Source organism: Aphelocoma coerulescens, chromosome 12, assembly GCF_041296385.1.
Source record: "Aphelocoma coerulescens isolate FSJ_1873_10779 chromosome 12, UR_Acoe_1.0, whole genome shotgun sequence".
Classification (NCBI taxonomy): Eukaryota; Metazoa; Chordata; class Aves; order Passeriformes; family Corvidae; genus Aphelocoma; species Aphelocoma coerulescens.
This window is the reverse complement of record NC_091026.1, coordinates 13113397-13130460: the sequence shown is the minus strand read 5'-3', so window position 1 is coordinate 13130460 and position 17064 is coordinate 13113397. Positions and strand designations below refer to the sequence as shown.

Below are 17064 nucleotides of genomic sequence, written 5' to 3'. Positions count from 1 at the left end.
TCCATACAGCACTGCTTGGATCCTGTAATTATAGCTACAGTAGAAACATCAGGGCCAGAGACACGAACACGACTGCACAGCATAAAGGCAAAGCAGCAAATGTGTTACTGTTGGTGAAGAAAGCTGCCAGCCAAATGTTCTCTTAACCTGCACATCCTGCAGCCTGAATGCCTACCTGGGCTGCCTGTCAAAACCAAATATTGTCAGTGTGATCAGTTCTTGATTCATCGTTGGCTTTGTGTGTCACATTGTATGAGAGGAAAATGGGGAAAGCCGAGCATAAGTGATGGACATTTGTCCCAGGACCTGGGGTAAAAGAGCTGGGGTGCAGGACAACGCTGAGCTTCAAGTAAGGATGATATCAGTTGTGGCTAGGTATTTTTACACCCAAACCTGTGCTAAAATGGTGCTAATCTCTTGCCCCCAAAGCTGCCAGAGGATGCTCTTACTGAGGAGCCAGACCCTTCTTGAAGCAGATTCACGGAACACGTGCCAAGTGATTCACAGGCTGCCATCAAACTGTCAGTCAGGAGGGGCTCACAATGGAAACTGTTGCTCAAAATGCCGTGGGAATGGGAAACATATGTTTCAGTGAGAAAAGACAATCAAACAAAGTGGGTGGCTGGGGAATTGCAGCCACAACAGCAGCAAGATCTGAGCCTCGTGTGCAGCCCTGGGGAGTGAGTTCGGGGGCCGTGCCCTCGTCTAACACTTGGGTAACAGCTTTGTGTTTAATAAGCTGAAATAATTTTCCCACTATTGAAGCCAGCTCTAGACATGTTCTGAAGTAAAGGTACAAAACTGAAGATACCAAGCCAAAAGCCCATTTCATGCTCAATTATTAGCAAAGGTTTGTATCATGGTATCCTGTTGCTGTAGCTGCTGCATAATAGAACTGCCCAGAGAGACATTCAAACCAGCAACTCGAACATGACCTCAAAGCTTGAACACTGCCTTTGTGTGAATGTCGGTATCTAGGCTGTGTAGGTGGAAAGGCATTAATGACTCCTCCAGTAAGTAGTTATTTGAGAAAGGAAGAGGCTGATGGATGTTGGAAATGTGTTGGACTGAGCATACTTGAGGCTCTGTTGTTTGCCAGGATGTCAGTCTCTACACAAAGCAGAGGTATTGCAGGGATAAACTCAGCTGCCCCATTTGTGTCAGCATCGGGGGCTGCTGCAAGCCTTCAGCTACCACTGCAGGAGCAACTGTGCCGTGAGCTTGTGCACGGATTCCACACACAGCTTTCACAGCTGTTGGGCTCTCAGCATTTCTATTTCTCTGCTTCAGGAACACCTTCTACATCTGTCATGGCACCTATTACAGGTCTTTTACTAGGATGGACCACCAAGAGATGCATAAATTTGGAGCAGACATGGCAAGAAATGCCCCGTTCATTCTCCAGTGTGGAAGGCCGGGGGCATTTTCAGGGTGATGGTCCCAAATCACCAGTGTGTCATTCCTTGGCATTAGGCAGAGTCCCACCACAGGGTCAGGATGGATGAGGATATACAAGAGATGATAGTCTTGAAAGATTATTTGTAGGAGCTTATATAAGAGATCATGAGCCCCAAAGAGTCTTGTATGAGGTTATTATAGCAAAATAGGTTTGAAGAGTAAGAAGCTGGATTTGATGACACAAGATGCCCTTTCTAATCCTTTGTTCCTATGAGGAGCAGTCAACAGAGCTGGGGACTGTGCTGTCTTACTCAGGGGCATCAGAGAGGTGGCCTCACTTCATGTTTGTTTTTTGTAAAATGATCCTGACCTCCATCCAAGGTCGCTTTGTGAGTTGGGAATGAAAAGCATGATATGAAAGGCAGGCATTAGTATTATTTGGAAGTGCAGTTTATTGAAAAAGCAGATAATAAATCAAACAAATCTCTTTCTTGCTCTGGTAAATAATTTTTAAATAGTTGCGTGCAAGGCTTTTCTCCTTTCTCTGTTGCACAGGCTGTAATAGGAGCTGCAATGTGCTGTGTGGGGGTTTCACACTGAATACCTCCTTTTGCCTATTGCTGTCAGTGACTCCTGTCAGAACACACTAATGAGCACCTAAGTTGTTAGTAATAAACAGCCTCACATTTTGTCTTACTAACAAAGATCAAAGCTGCTATTATATGTAATGATCTGTTATGTTTAATATTTCTCAGGTAACAAAGTATTTGGAACACATCCCATGACATCAGAAAGTCCCCAGAAAGAACGACCTCATTCCCCAGTTCTCAGTGGCCCTGGAGCTGCAGCTCAATAATTTTATTATGTTCTACAAATATGGGATTCTTCTATGAAAAATTTTATTGGACCTTTGGATATCATCAAGGTTGAACTCCAGCTAAGACAACTAAACAGCACTGGTTTAAAATATTGCTCTGAATTGTAACTCATATTTTTCTGAATTGTGTACTTGGGAATGAATCTTTTTAAATTGTCCCTTGGCCTAAATAGAAATAAAGTTCCAGGAAAATCAGGTACCTACTGTGTTCAGGTACTTTATAAAAGTGTTTACTCCATGTTGTGCTCTTTGATTCAGTTATTGTTATTGTATGTAGGCTCTTTTATCATAGAACAATTAGATCTTTTAGCAGTACGGCAATTCCTACAAAACAAGGCTTTGTTACAGACTAGCCAAGATAAACTTGGAGACCTGTTTTTTCTTCAGATGAGTTTATAACAAGAAATATTAAGCTTCCTGAGATCTTTCTTTTCTCTGTTCTTTAATACATTATGACAAGGCTTCTGGAGCTTTAAGTGATACAAAACACTTCTGTAAAACAATTAATATGTGAAGTTGCTCATGGGATAGTAATCACATTAGGGTTAGACTGGCATGAATGGCTGCTTCCAGCAACAAACAGCATGTGGGAGCCACCCACGTGGAACAATCTCTCGGCAAGAAATGCTGTGTTCAGAACCCCACACAGGAAGAAACCCACCATGGGTTAGTTGTTGATTGCTAACACATAATACAGGAAAAGAAGTCAAACAGCAGATGGAAGAGAGAAGACATGAGTCAGCAAGATTTGCATGAAAAGAGCACCCATAATCCTTCTCTGGAACTGCAGGGAAGCAAGCAACCAAAGCTTTCTGTGTCCCCCAAACTCAAGATGAAGAACAAAATGGTCCCAAGTCTTTCAATAAGAGCCATGCTGAGGGAGGCCATAGGGTGCAGAGTCTACCTGAGGGCTTGAGGAGGTCAGGCTCAGGTCCAAACCAGAGCCTAGTAGAGCTTTGCCTGCTTGGCAGCACAGTGTGATCATGTTCAGAACAAATTAAACTGTTCCATGATAGTCTGTCCTGGAGTGTTACAACCCTACCTGAGAAGTATGAAAATGCACAGTGGATGAACTCTCTTAATTTTCCCCTAGTCTCTCTCTCTGCTCTGTACTGCAGAGCCATTCAGTCCATTGGCTTGAAGTCTTTATGCTTGTCAGATATAAATAGAAATACTAGAACAAAATGACTGATGTTTGTTTCCAGTTTTTACTGTGGTGCTATTTAAATATTGCTCCTGAAAAACACTTTGATTCAAAGACCTACCATGACCCAGTGTGGCCCCCAATACCTTCCATTAGCCCTTTCAAAAACTGTACAGATTGTAACACTATTTCTTTTTCCGTGCAGAGTAAATGAAAAGTCCATTTTGATGGTGTCTGCACTTTTTTAGACCCTGAGCAAGGGCTGAATAAACAGGAAATGAAGGTCAGGGAGCAAGAAGCGACAGAGAAGCTAAGGTGAGCAGACAGAATGGTCAAAGATGCTGGCAAATGGGCCAACACAAGTGGTTGTCCTTTTGCACTTAAGCATTTCAAGTAGCTGTGATTTCACATAGAAGGAAGACAATGGTTGTGCTACTGGGGAATACTAAAAGAAAAACCTCAGTATCAGTTACATTTGCAAGGTGTTTTCAAACCTGGTGCTAAATGGCTTCCTATTTAGTATGGAATATTCTGTATTAATTCTGTAGCCTGTGATGAGCGGGCGCTGAGCCAAGCATTTTGCATGGGGGCTGCAGAGCAGATGAGTGCTGAGCTCCATGGAAGATTTCATTTGTGTAAATGAGGAGGCCGTTATCACAGCACTAAAGGTCCTGTTTTAAAAAAAAGCCTCCTGTGACATTATGCACAAACCAACCTATTTATGCAGCATGAAAATATTTATGTGCTTCACTCCAGCTTAAAAAGGGAATTTGCAATAGATGAGGGACATGAGAAAGGATTGGAGTGAGAGATAAGGAGAGATTAGAAAAGGCAGATCATGAAGTACATGACATCCTGCAGCAGTATGTGGAGTAAACCCTTGCCTTTTTTTTAAGACGTGGGCCTTGGAGATGGTGTATGGATCATTTATATGTTTCTTACAGACTTAATTTTCAACGGGCAGGAAGCTGTATGCAGAGATGCAGTTGCTGGAAATGTGAGGAGATGCTGTGCTAAAGGCACTGATGGCCCTTGTAACCATCTTTGTCCTTTTCAACCTTCATCTCTCACCTTTATGGGGGTAGTGCCTGGGGCTTGTCTTTGGGCTGGGGAATGCTGCAGTGCTGAGCTCCCTGATCCAAAGCAGGAAACAAGGGAAAAATCACCTTTGCAGTGGCTCAGATGGACGTGGCACAGGATGAGTGGTCCCAAAGGGGTGGCTTCAAAACAGGACAGAGTTCAGAGCTTCGTTCCCTGTCCTTACACACAAGAAAATTTCCCAGACTTTTTCAATTTCTAAGAGTTTTTCCTGAAGCAGCAGTTCCTCTGAAGGCTGCAAGGCTGTGCCTCTATTTCCATGAGTAAACCAGCAGTGGCTCAGCCACAGTTCTCACTGACTGGTAGAAGCAGGTTAGGAACAGGATGTGGCTCCACATGTCCTCTGTTCCCTGACTGTCCTGGAACAGGAATTGCAGAAGAGGCGTCTCAGGCCATGCACAGGAAAACAGACAGGTTATTGGGAGCACACATCTGATGGGGACACATCAGCCCATGCATCCACTTCCTGCCATGCCAGGCAGCTCAAATGCTTTCAGCAAAGGCTGTGAGTGCAGCATGAGGATGTTTGTTTCTTGTCTTTTAGCAATTCAGCATTGTTCTTGCTCCAGATGCAGATGTACCAGCTCCAGGTTCTCCATGGGACAGCTGATGCCACCCCAGGCAGCTCAAAATGGTTGTGTGCTGACAGATCAACGGGCTGGGGATGGGCCGTGTCAGCTCCTTGAAGACTTTGTGTGTTAATTCAGAAATCTATGCTACTTCTAACATCCCCCAGCACACATTCACCCAGCCGCCAGGTATCCAGCTCTCTTTTGATTCTGTGCTCAAATAACCCAGTGGTTTGTTTTTAATTAATGTTGGACAGAATGGAAAATGTTCTGTTGGTCTCTCTGCGAGCCTGACTTGGCTGCAGACTCAGGCCGATGCTAAGACAGCAGGTCCTGGCTGCAATGGGGAGAGTCAAGGTCAGCTCCTGGCATGTGACAGTACCCTGAAATGTGGCCAGGGACTGAGCACTCCCGAAATAAAAATACCTGAATCCATGTGGGATCTGGGGTGATCTCATACCCAGCTGTACATCAATAAAAATCTTAATGCCCCGGTACCCACAGAGCTAATGAAAAACTTTCAAGCCCAAATATACACACAGCGACAGCCATGAAAGTACCAAAATAATTTCTATGTCAGCTTTCTGTGTCCTCCTATCCACTCCCCACCTCTCACTGTCACTGTGGTCGATGGCTGCTGAAAAGCCTTGTCCGATTCCCGCATCTGGTTCCTGACGTGCAGGCCAGCAACACTGTGAAGGAGAAAATGCTGCTGTTCATGTAAGCTGTCGTGTGTGTTGGCAGGGCTGTGAGTTTCAGAACAGAGTGATATATTTCAGCTCTTGTGAAATTTCTGAATAATCAGCTCATCAAAAAATATCATGCAGAGTTCCCTTGTAGTCCTCTCCAACTTGCCACCTCTCCTGCCAATAGCTCCGTAGGGTGACCACAGCTTGGCAGAGCCCATTAGCAGAGCTCTGCACAATCACTCATGAGTAGAGCTGGCTGGAAAATACAGTTTTCCCTCCTGAAAAAAAAAGAAAGAAGATGAGGTGGGGCAGAGGGTGTGTTTGACTTGGCATTTCAGGATGAAGGTTTTCCCCACTGCTCTCTCCAGAACCCTCTTCTGCTCCCCCACTGCACCTCACCCTTTTTCCTCCTTTAGAAGATGACTCCAAGAAAATAAAAATTCAGCTTGAATTGGCAAAGACACTGGATGCTGTTCGATCTGCTGGTGACTCCTCCTGGCCCCCAGGGCTAGGAGTGTCACTGCAGGATGGGCACCAACACACTGGCACCTTCTCCACATGAGACTCCTGAGCAAGTTGTCCTTGGACCTCCACATTTTGCTGCAACTGCCCAGTTTCTTCTTTGGAGTTTCTTGAAAAGATATTCTCGAGACAGATTTCTCTCCTTGAGCAGGTCAGCAACCTGTGCATGGTGAGATGGGGTGTGCTGGAAGAGCCCCAGGGAAACCTGACCAGGAGTGCTGCAGAGACAAGGGGCTGAGCAGCCAGTCACTTCAGCCACTCCTCCTGGTCCTGGGCTGCCTCCAGGCATGTCTCCCTGTGCTTTCCCATTCATTTTGAACACCTGTTTCCAAGTCCCAGGTGATCATTGCTTTGGCTGGGAAGAGCAATGTGTCCTCTAATTATGTTCAGCTGCTGACACTGTGGGGAGGAGGCCAGACTGGCTGCAGACCCCTTTAGGTCAGGGGGAAAACAAATCTTGCAGAAGAAGGTGGTGCAAAAATCAACGGTTACTGTGTTAGGATTAAAGCTGTGGCATAAAAGCCTTGTACAACTGAGGTTATTCTATGTTTTAGGTCTGTGGTAGCTGCATTGACTGTGGCACTTGGTGCAACGTGGGTTTAGTACTTGTGTCACATTGCAAACCCCTGTGTGGGACACAACTGCAGCCATCAGCAACCAGTGGCTCCAGCACAGGTTTCCTGTACTGCCTGTCCCCTCTTGGATCTGCCTCAGCCTGGCCGCAGCTGCTAAGCATTTGCTCTGTCCCTCTCTACTTGTGTCCCTATATCTTTCTGCTCAGGCTTTTGTCATTTCTTTTGTCACCATAGTGACAGGAAAAGAGTGATGATTGCTGGAGTAATTTCCCATATTAGCTAGCACTGGCTTTTCAGCCTAAATCAACACTTCATTTTCCCCGTGCTCTGGCTGAGCATCACTGGAGCATCTTTAAAGAGCGGTGGCAGAGGGGCCTTGGTGTGTTGTGGTGCTGCCAGTGCTCCTCTGGGACAGCCGAGGCAGGGACAGGGCCTCCCAGTCCCCTCATGTCCCACCAGGAATGCAGAGAGAGAAGGGGAAGACAAAAAATGTATTTGCAAAGGTTTCCCTGAGTGCATCTCATGATCAGTAAAACCAAGAATTTGGGCACTTCCACCTGTCCTGGGGCACATACATTTCTGCAGCGTGCATGGAAGAGCTCCCCAGAGGTAACTGCTCACTCTGACTGATGTAGCAAGTGGGCAAAGACCCCCCATGTGCCCCAGCTGTGCCCTCTGCTCTGCACAGCCCCTTTCAGCACAGCCCAAACCAGGGCTAGCACCAAACCTGGGCTCCCAAGGGGGTGGCTTGGTGCAAAATCCTGCTCTGTCCCAGGCCTCATTAGCCATGCAGTGCATCTCAGAGAGACACCAGCACACACACACAAATACATACTTAAAAATCAAGATCATTAAGTAAGCAAGTGTGTTTAAATAGCAAACAAGCTACTGAAAAGCAGAGAAAGGTCACAAAATGTGAAATGAAAGCAGCTCTTCTGTTCCCCATGCTGGCAGCAGCGGTCCCTGACTCAGAGGATATATTAAGCAGAGTCAACCTTCATTTCAAGCATGCTGCCTTTTGTCCTTCTATCACAACATTAACATTATCCCCACATAATTTTATGTATTTAATTTTACAATAGACTGTGTCAGTGAGCACTGCCTGTAAATATTTGATCACCACCGTTCCTCTAGGATTATCTTATCAAGAGCAAAGATATTAAAATAGAAATCTTGTCATGATGCTGCCTTCATACTTCCAGCCTAAGAGCTGATTGACAGAAAATGAACTGCCCGAACTAGCTCTAAAGTGTCTTTTCACTGAGAGTTTTAATGCCAGAGGCTATAGAAAAAAAGGTTAGCTAGTCATTGGAAACTAATGCCTTCCTGTAGTTATAGAGCTTTTGTACTGAAGATTAAAAAATATGAATCTACTAGGGGTATTTTTACAAGTGTAAAATGGCGTTGGTCTTTTTGTATTTTTTTGCCATCACTAATGAGCCTTAAAAGGAGCCTTTCCTTTTTTTCCAGTACTTGAATATTAGATGCAGTTTCACTGCAGCTCACAGACACAAGCTGAAGTTTTGAAAGAATAAGTTCTTGACTTATCTAACCTACAAAATTTCTTTTTGGTGATAAAATGGCTTGCAAGCAGGACTAAATGTTCTTGCCTAGCTTGGAATATCAAACCACTATAGACAAGCCAAGGTTTCTATTTATGGCCAGTTAAAGACACACTGGTAATGCTGTTTTAATGTTACAAAATTGTGCTGAAATTGTCATGTGTCTGAAGAGCACCATGCTGCAAATATACAGCTGGTCCCCAAGGGCTTACTCAGCCTGTGCTCCAGCATGGATCAATGAGAGTTTTTGCTGGAGTAAGGGCCCAAGTGCCAATTCAGGAAGGTACAGCATGAGCGAACTTTAATCACAAGCTTAGAAATCAATAAAGACAGAAGCTGGCTGGGGTGAGGGGACAGGGAGGGGTGTGGGTCCCATCTCTGCAGCTCCTGCACCCAGGTGGGTATTGGGGCAACTGTTCCTTGCATCCTGAAAAAATCTGGCTTTATCTTGTCCTGATCCTGGAGGGCAGGAGAGGGTGGTTAGTTCACAGATCTGTCCCATTGCAATGACAAACTGTACCCACCAGCATTAAATCACCCAAAGTCTTTCAGGCATTAACAAAAGTGTTAGCGTGGGATGGCTGAGGCTGGAGTGGCCAGAGACACCAACCCGGAGCATTCTGCTTTAGTCAGAGAATCCCTCCTACTTTTTTCCTCTCTAACCTGAACAATAACTGTATGAAATGAAACTAATTGCACGTTCAGAAGCCCATTGTTGAGCTGTCATAAAGGGATTTACATGGGTGGCTCCATTAACAGCAATGGGTGGTCCCCTCCATGCTCTCCATGGGCTCAGAATTTAGAGAAGCTTGTTCTAACACTTCACTCATGAGGAAGGTCAAGAACTGTGCTTTTTGTTCAGCATGCTCAATATATTCAATTAAAATGTACTGCTGTGTTCATCAGCTATTAACTGTCTTTGCAATAGCTGTAATTAAACAGGTACTTCCCTGTGAAAGGAAATCTTTCAAGACAAATTCTGACATGGGGAGAGAGGAGAGCAGGAATTTCCCAGATCTCCAGTGTGGATTTGCTTTGTGTCTCCACATGAATCCCTCAGCCACTGGGTGTTCTCCTTCCCCTGTTGCTGGAGCAAGGATGGCTTGGAGGTGATGGGCTGGCCAGGTCCAGCTCCTGGCCAGCTCCCCCTGGGCACGCTGGGGATGAGCTGAATACCAGCAATGCTGGATTCTTGGCAACCATGGGGGAATAAAAACAGCTAGCCAATTTCCTCAACCAGGAAATTCACTTGCAGAAACATCATTTACAAAGTTCCACTTAGAGCCTTGGGGATAAGAAATGGAGAATGAGAGAAGTCGGCTGCTCAGGAGAGTTTAACAAACTCAGAGATTTTAGAGGGTTTAGCAGCTGGTGGCCTCCAATTCAATGGGTGGAAGAGTTAAAAGCCACACACCCTGCTTTGAAGACTTCCTCCAAAAAGCCAGAAATGAAGAAAAACCCCAAAAGGCAGACTAGAAGAAAGCAGAGGAAGGAACTGAAGGAAGCAAAAAGAAATTACCTGAGCCAACTGTTCTAATTATATACACACAGCAGTCAAACAGTGATAGCAATTGTTGGCACCCTTAAGATGGATAGCAGGGAAATGGAGATACGGTGGAAAATAACACCTATTAAGGAATTAGTATTCAATTATGCTAAAGAAGGGGGTGTGTATTTACATTAGTCAGAAATCAGGCATGCAGAGAGATGGGTGACAGCAGGGAGAAGTATAGCAAGAAAACCAGAGCATGGTTGTGACAGGTTTCCCTGGCAGCTCTGAACAAGGGGGTGCTGAGCCAGGCGTGATACCACCAGCATTGCTTGATTATGTCACAGCTTTTTGCATCTGACAGCATCCAACATGCAGCTGCAGAAGCCTCCAGGCACAGGGATGGAGCAGGGCACGAGGAAATTCAGAGCCTTGGTGCACCACGTGTGATAAACTAAGTGTGCTCCCTCTTGCCATGGGGCTTTGGGGGACAGTAGAGTGCCTCTTACCAATCTGTACCAGTTGGTTTTGACCTGTGTGTTCATGGTCTTCCAGGTCCTTTCACTAAAATGTCCCAAAACTCCTTGTGTGTTTGCCATCCTCCCCACCAGGTTCCCTCAGCAAACGCCCCTGTTCCTCTGCTGAGGCCTTTAATGCAGATAGAGAGTGATCAAAGTAAGCTGCAGCCCAGTCCTTGAAAAAGCTCTCTTACCATTACTGGGCCCTATTAGCCAATTCCTCACCTATTTCTGAGTTATTTAATTAACCCCCATCTTCTCCAGCATGACTTACACTGTTAGATATTCGGAGCACAAAGGCAGGGGATTCACTGAAATCCTGGAGGAGGAGAACTGTTGGATTTCCTTTATCTGCAAGATCAGTTAGGGATTTCAGGTTAATCTTGCTTGATAAATCATGTTGCATTTTATCCCATTTGCCTTCATGTCGCTGTAAATGGTCTTTCTTGGAGAAAAATGTGACCAAGCTCTGAGGACTGGACCCTGATCACTCAGCAAGCCCTTCTTAAATACCTGCACAACATCGGATACACTCCTTGTACACAATCCCACCCCTGAGCTGATAAGATAGTTAAGCACCCATCTTCAAAACTGCAGGAGAAATACTGCCCACTCCCTGCTGTTGAGAACCCAAGCCTGCTCCATAGGTGCCCAACAAAACCAGCAAAGTATGTAAATACCCCAAAAATGTCCTGTTGCAAGTTCCCACTGGTTGATCAGAAGCTATAAAACCTAGCTCAACATGGGCTCATGTGTTTGGGATTCCATATCTGCACATCTTTCTTAACCTCCAATTTTGCATCCAGTCCCTTTCCCCTACTGCCTTTAGCCCATGCTCCAAATCTTCCTCCTCATCCAAAAGCAGGTATTTTTCCTGCTTTGAGGAAGAGGGCACATAACCTGTCCATATACTCCTGCCCTGTGCTTTGAGCCAGCAGCCCTCCAGTCTGCTCTCCTTGGTCTTTCTCGTGCCCTGTGTTTGTAGAAGTTGTGCATTTGAATAGTCTTTCCAAGGCCTAAATCTAAGCAAGTGTCCCTTCATCCTTCCCTTCCTGACCTATTCACACAGCTTGCTTTATTGCCAAAGCTTCCCTCATTACGCCACTTAGATTCTACTAATTCTTGATCTTTTTAAGAAGACATTTTTTCATCCAATTCTGCCTCCAGTTCCTTCCTAGAAGTTTTTTCCCTTTAAACTGATCTGAAGCAGGTGGGGACCTGCTTGCTGTGCGACGATACAGATGGTGGAGTTGCAAAGCTCCTTGGGTGGTCAAGCACTTTATAAATTTCGAGCCAGAGACATACAAAAGAATGGCCAAAAAAAAGTCTTTCCAGGGAGCATAAAATCAACATAACAGCTTTGGCTGGCTGCATGTAGGCAAGAATGTTGCACTGCCTTGAGTCTGCCCAGGTGCGTGTGCCCCAGCTGAGTTTTCCAGGTAGTGCCCTATCCTCAGTCTTCTCCAGCAGCACTTGCAAGCCCCACTGAGTCCCATAACCAGAAGGGAAGGGAACGCTGAATCCCAAGCTTCTCCTGATGTAGACCAGGCTGCAGATGATAAACCAATCATCAGTATCTGTGCTATAGACACTAAACAGAAGGTTTCCAGTCAAACCCAGCAGCTGAGAAGCAAAACATCCCTTTCCACCCCTGGGTCTCCTCTCCAAAGACCCAGCCATCACAGCTGGCCCTGAAGCAGGGCTCTGGCTCTTCCCTGTCCTCAGCCACTCTCCAGAGTCACTTTTGGACTAGGCTGAGACACCGTCAGTAAAACAAGAGAGAAAATTAACAGGGGCGAGACAGCGAGCCCCGCGTGTGTGCACACCTGTGCATCTCCCACAGGACAGACTTCAGCACACTCCATGTTTATCAGGTCTAAACACAGACAGATGCCAGGAAATGCTCAGAGACGTGGCAGAGGGGGAATTGAAATCTCATTGTTTATGGAGTGGCATCAAGGGACAGAGAAACAAATACAAGGCACAAGCTCAGCCAAAGGTGTTTGGGGCACTTAGTCACAGTTCCCTGGACAGGAGGGGCAGCAGCAGCAGCACCAGCCCATAGAGATGGGGACTTCCCCCAGACCTTCTGGGCAGGTGATGTGGGCACTGCTGAGCACAGCTGAGCCAAGCACCAGAGCCACAGCCCTCTGCAAAATGCTTATATCCATTAGATATAGATGATACATAGATATAGAAAGGTATTTTCAGGTATTTATATACAAAGGTCTTTACATATCTAAACCCCAATGGTTTTTGATGTTTAAAATGTGTGGATATATGTATATTTATGTGTATATATATATATATATGCTGGTTGTATATATACATCAAAAGACCTTTTAAAAGGTCTTTATATATACACACATGCATGTGTAACACATTTCTAAATATGTATATACATATTTATATTACATTATATCATGTATTATACTTACATATGTATTAAATATCTCATATAAACATAAGTATATAAAGGTCTTTTAGAGGGCTATATGTGGATATATGTATTTACATGCATAGATAAATATACTACACAAAATTAATATAAGCAATAAATATGATTATATATACATATACTATAAACCATTAAACTAACTAAATATTATCATGCATCTCAAAGTGTTGAGGAGTCAGTGCTGGGGTGTGATGGGGGGGAGAAAAAGAGGCCAGGATGCATCTGGCATCCCACTTTGTGCCAGGAGAAACCACCCAAGTGCAGACACCAAATCTGCACATTTTACTTTTAAATCCACAGGCTGCTGCTTTTGGGCATGACAGATGCCCTTACACCTTTCTGTTCCTGCTGCCCCCCATCAGGAGCTGTGCTGTCTGTCTGTCCAGATGCCGTGTGCAGGCCGCTGCCAGAGGCCCCACTCACACATGCAGCTGGGACAGAGGAGCTGTCATGCCATGACATTTCTCTGCTTCCCTGGCAAAGGGATCCTACTGAAAGAAGTGAGGGAATAACATGAAAACCCCAGCCAGAGGCTGACAAGCAAACTGACATTTAGCACAAAAAAAAAGTAGGTGAGGTGGGAAGAAAAGCCTGGGTGGGTAGTTCTGTTTTTCTCTACAGCTGTAAATCTTTTGGGCGAGCCTTTCTGACTCCACAAATGCACTTCCAGACACTTCCAGTCCTAAATTGCCAGGACAGGTATTTCCCCCTCTTTTCCCTCTCATTAGCAGCTCTCCCTGAACTGCAGCAGCTCTCCCCCACCCAGAAGAGCAGCGCATTGAGGAAAGTTTGTCACCAGCTGCAGCAGCAGAAGGAGGTGGGCAGGCAAGGGTTAAGTAACAACTTATTTATGAGTGACAGGGGCACACAGAAGATTTTTTCCCGTTTTCATTAGGTGACAGACACTTTACGGGCAGTTCTGCTGTCCCTGGGAACATCAGTGTGAAATGGAGAACCAGTGACATTTACAGGCTGAAGTTTCTCCTTGTCCTCAACGAGAAAATAAAAGGGAAAAATTTAAAAACTAAGCCATGAATATTTCTAACCAGGAGCGCTTCCATCCTGTTTTTATGCCAGCTCTAACTCTGGCTGGCTAGACTCACTGGTCTCTGCAGCAAGGCATAGGTCGAGCTGCTGGTGGACAGCGCTGCTTTCCACTCAAACTATTTCTCACTTGCTTAATTATATCCTGCACTTACACTTTTACAGAGAACAGATGTGAAGGCTTACCTTGGGACAGATACATTATGTATACAGCATTAACTTCACACCCATACAGTCCCCATTTTAATTACACAGCCAGTGGGGGACCCAGGATACTTTGCTGGCAGAGCAGTTGGTTTCATTAGCAATTCCCAAGACCTCGGCTGTCTGCAGCATCCTCACTCATGCAGGCTGAGCTGCACTGGAGATCCAGCCCACAGCAGCCAAGGATGAGCCATGCACTGCCTGACTTTGGGGCTAACACCCCAAAAAAGTGTGCAACTGCCAGTTCACACCTCCAGGCTGGTACAAGCACCAGCCTGAGTTTCATCTTAAACATGAGTATTTTGGAAAAACCTTAACGTGACATGAAATGTGAAGCCAAAGGATATTGAAAGACAACTTGGACGTACATCACTGAAGAAGTTTGTCTGATCTCTGACCCTGTCAGGGAAATATCAGTGTGACAGGTCCCTGCAGGCTGCATCTCGCTGCTAATAAAAGCCTTTTAGCAACTCTCAGAGAAGGGGGTTGATCGGAGCCTCGTGCTGGGTTTAATAGGCAGCAAAGCACAAGGCAGCATTTGGTTTGTCATGGCATTACAAGCTCAGTATGAGTGAGCAGTGCATGGCTGCAGCAAAGGCACACTGCAGGGTGCTGGGTGGCATCAACCAGGGCATCACCAGCAGAGATAAAGGAGGCATTATCCCACTCTACTCGGCACTAGTCAGCCCACACTTGGAATACTGTGCTCAGTTCTGGGCCTGCAACACAAAAAGGATGTGAACAGGCAGAGAGAGTCCAGGGAAAGGCTGCAAAGATGAGCCAAGGACTGGAAAGGGCTGCCATGTGAGGAAAGGCTGAGAGAACTGGGTTCGTTCAGCCTTGAGAAAAGAAGGCTTAGGGAAGGCCTTTATAGCCATGCTCCACTATTTAGAGGGTGACTAAAAAGAAGGTGGAGGCTCCCTTTTCACAGGAGTCCCATGCAAAAGGGAGGGATAATGGGTACAAATTACTTCTGGGAAGATTCCAACCAAGATGCAAGAAGAAAATTTTTCACAGTGGGAACAATCTGCCATTGGAATAATCTCCCCAGGGGAGTGGTAGATTCCCTGACACTGGACACTTCTAAGATTCAGCAGGACAGGGTGATGGACCACCTTGTCTGACAGTGCTTTTGCCAAGAAATGTTGGACCAAGTGATCCTTGAGGTCACTTCCAGCCTGGTGCTCTATGATTTGACACATCTCCTCTTTGATGTGACATAAGAAATGCCATGCTACAATAAAGCAGGGAAAATTCTAAATGAGCAGCATTTAATCCATTAAACCCACTGCATCACACCCAGGCAAGGAAACTGTTTCTGCAGTTGTTCTTTCCCAAGGTGATCCAAAAGAAGGACCATTGTACTGCTTTCTCCTTTAAAATTTTTCCAGGTGACAAGTGGCTCTCCCGAACTCTTTTCCCACAGCCACTTCTTGTTAGCAGGGCTGCCCTTCTCACTGCCCAGGGTGCAGCCACACCGTCCTCTGGTTCCAGCCCAGGAGAGTAACCAACAATATACATGTCAGATGAAATTAAAATTGTCCTTATGAGTTATTCTATGACACCAGCTAGCACTGGCTGTATTAAATCCTATTAATTAATATTAAATTAATTATTTTCCTTGCCTATAAACACAGAGTTTTACTGTGGATTGCAGAAGCAATTATTATCTGGGATGCTTGAAGGCACAGGTTTCAGAGTCACAAAAGCTGCATATTTGTTAAAAACAGAATGACAAATCTGTCACTGTTAGAGCCACTCTACCAGGACAAGAAAAATCCTGAATAAACTGCAGTAGGTCAACAATTTGCCAGAAATATCAGCTGAATCAGGAGCCTGAGGTTTCATCTCACTGGAACATTACTTATTATGTGCACAAAGAGCATTGCCTCAGCAGAACACTGTGTGTTACTTACCGAGGGGCCAGCAAGGCATGGCTCATGTTTCACTACCTGCCACTCATTCAGCCTTAATTCTTTGCTTAGTTACTGCTCCTCTGCTTTGGGAATGAGTAAGGAAGAGCAGAGGGGGTACTTTGAGAGTGGTGGGACAGGCAAACTCTGCCTCTTGCAGGACTCTGCCCTTTGCAATGGCAGCTGATGGAGTAGAGCAGCGGGCAAGACTCAGCTGAACTGGGCAAGTTTCAGCAGACACAGTGCTGACTTCTCCTCGCTGCCTGGGAGGCGATGCAAAAGGTAAGACAGCAAGTCTGTCTTTGTTTCTGCTTGCTGGGAAAATGTTCTTCCAGCCAGCAGTGCTTTTGCAGGGCCTGTATGCCCTTGCTGTGCACTCCCCATGTGGCTGGTATGGACAAGGGGGTGGCTGCCTTATTCCCACAGGATCCAGCACCACTGGGGCGTATGGGGTATAATTGGGTCTATCAGGCTGGTGAATAACAAGTCACCAGCTATCTGCCAGCTGCTCACCAGGCCACAGCTAGGGTCCTTCAAGAGGCAGAAATGCTTTTGGTCTCTGTCCTTCCCAGAGTGACTGCTGATGACATTTATTCAGGTCATGACTTTCTCAGTGGTCCTAGGAGACCTGGAAGGCAAAGCTCTCAAACAAAAGCCTTGGTGGCCTTTTGAAAAACTCATGTCTCTGTTTCCCTGCTCAAAGTAGAAGAGGGAAAAAAATATCCCTTTATTGAAGTTGTTATGCAATGAGTCATTTGCAGCACAGAGGAGAAGGGTCAGCTTCCCTCTCTGAGCCGCAGTGATTTGACTAATTACTTCTATCTGCTCCAGCAGAAGAGCAGCCTCCTCCAGCCTTATTGCTGGGTGAGCCGTGTCTGTCAGCAGCACAGAAGTGGGAAGTGATAGGAAACAGCATCCTTCTGCTTTGAGCGGTGGCGTTTTGTCTGTTCCTTACCCCTGCTGGGGGGCAGCTCCCAAAATCGAGCTCAGTGAAACACTGGAGC

At 45.7% G+C, this 17064-nt stretch overlaps 1 protein-coding gene across 7 annotated transcripts in view; it reads left to right on the top strand.

Moving 5' to 3' along the window:
- FHIT (fragile histidine triad diadenosine triphosphatase) overlaps positions 1–2474 on the top strand; it is a 553468-nt gene extending 550994 nt beyond the window's left edge. For all 7 annotated transcript variants that reach the window (XM_069027656.1, XM_069027655.1, XM_069027657.1 and 4 more), the window contains one exon: positions 2154–2474. The gene's annotated coding sequence lies outside the window, so the exon portion shown is untranslated. The remainder of the gene's footprint in view (positions 1–2153) is intronic.
- Positions 2475–17064: the final 14590 nt, after the last annotated feature.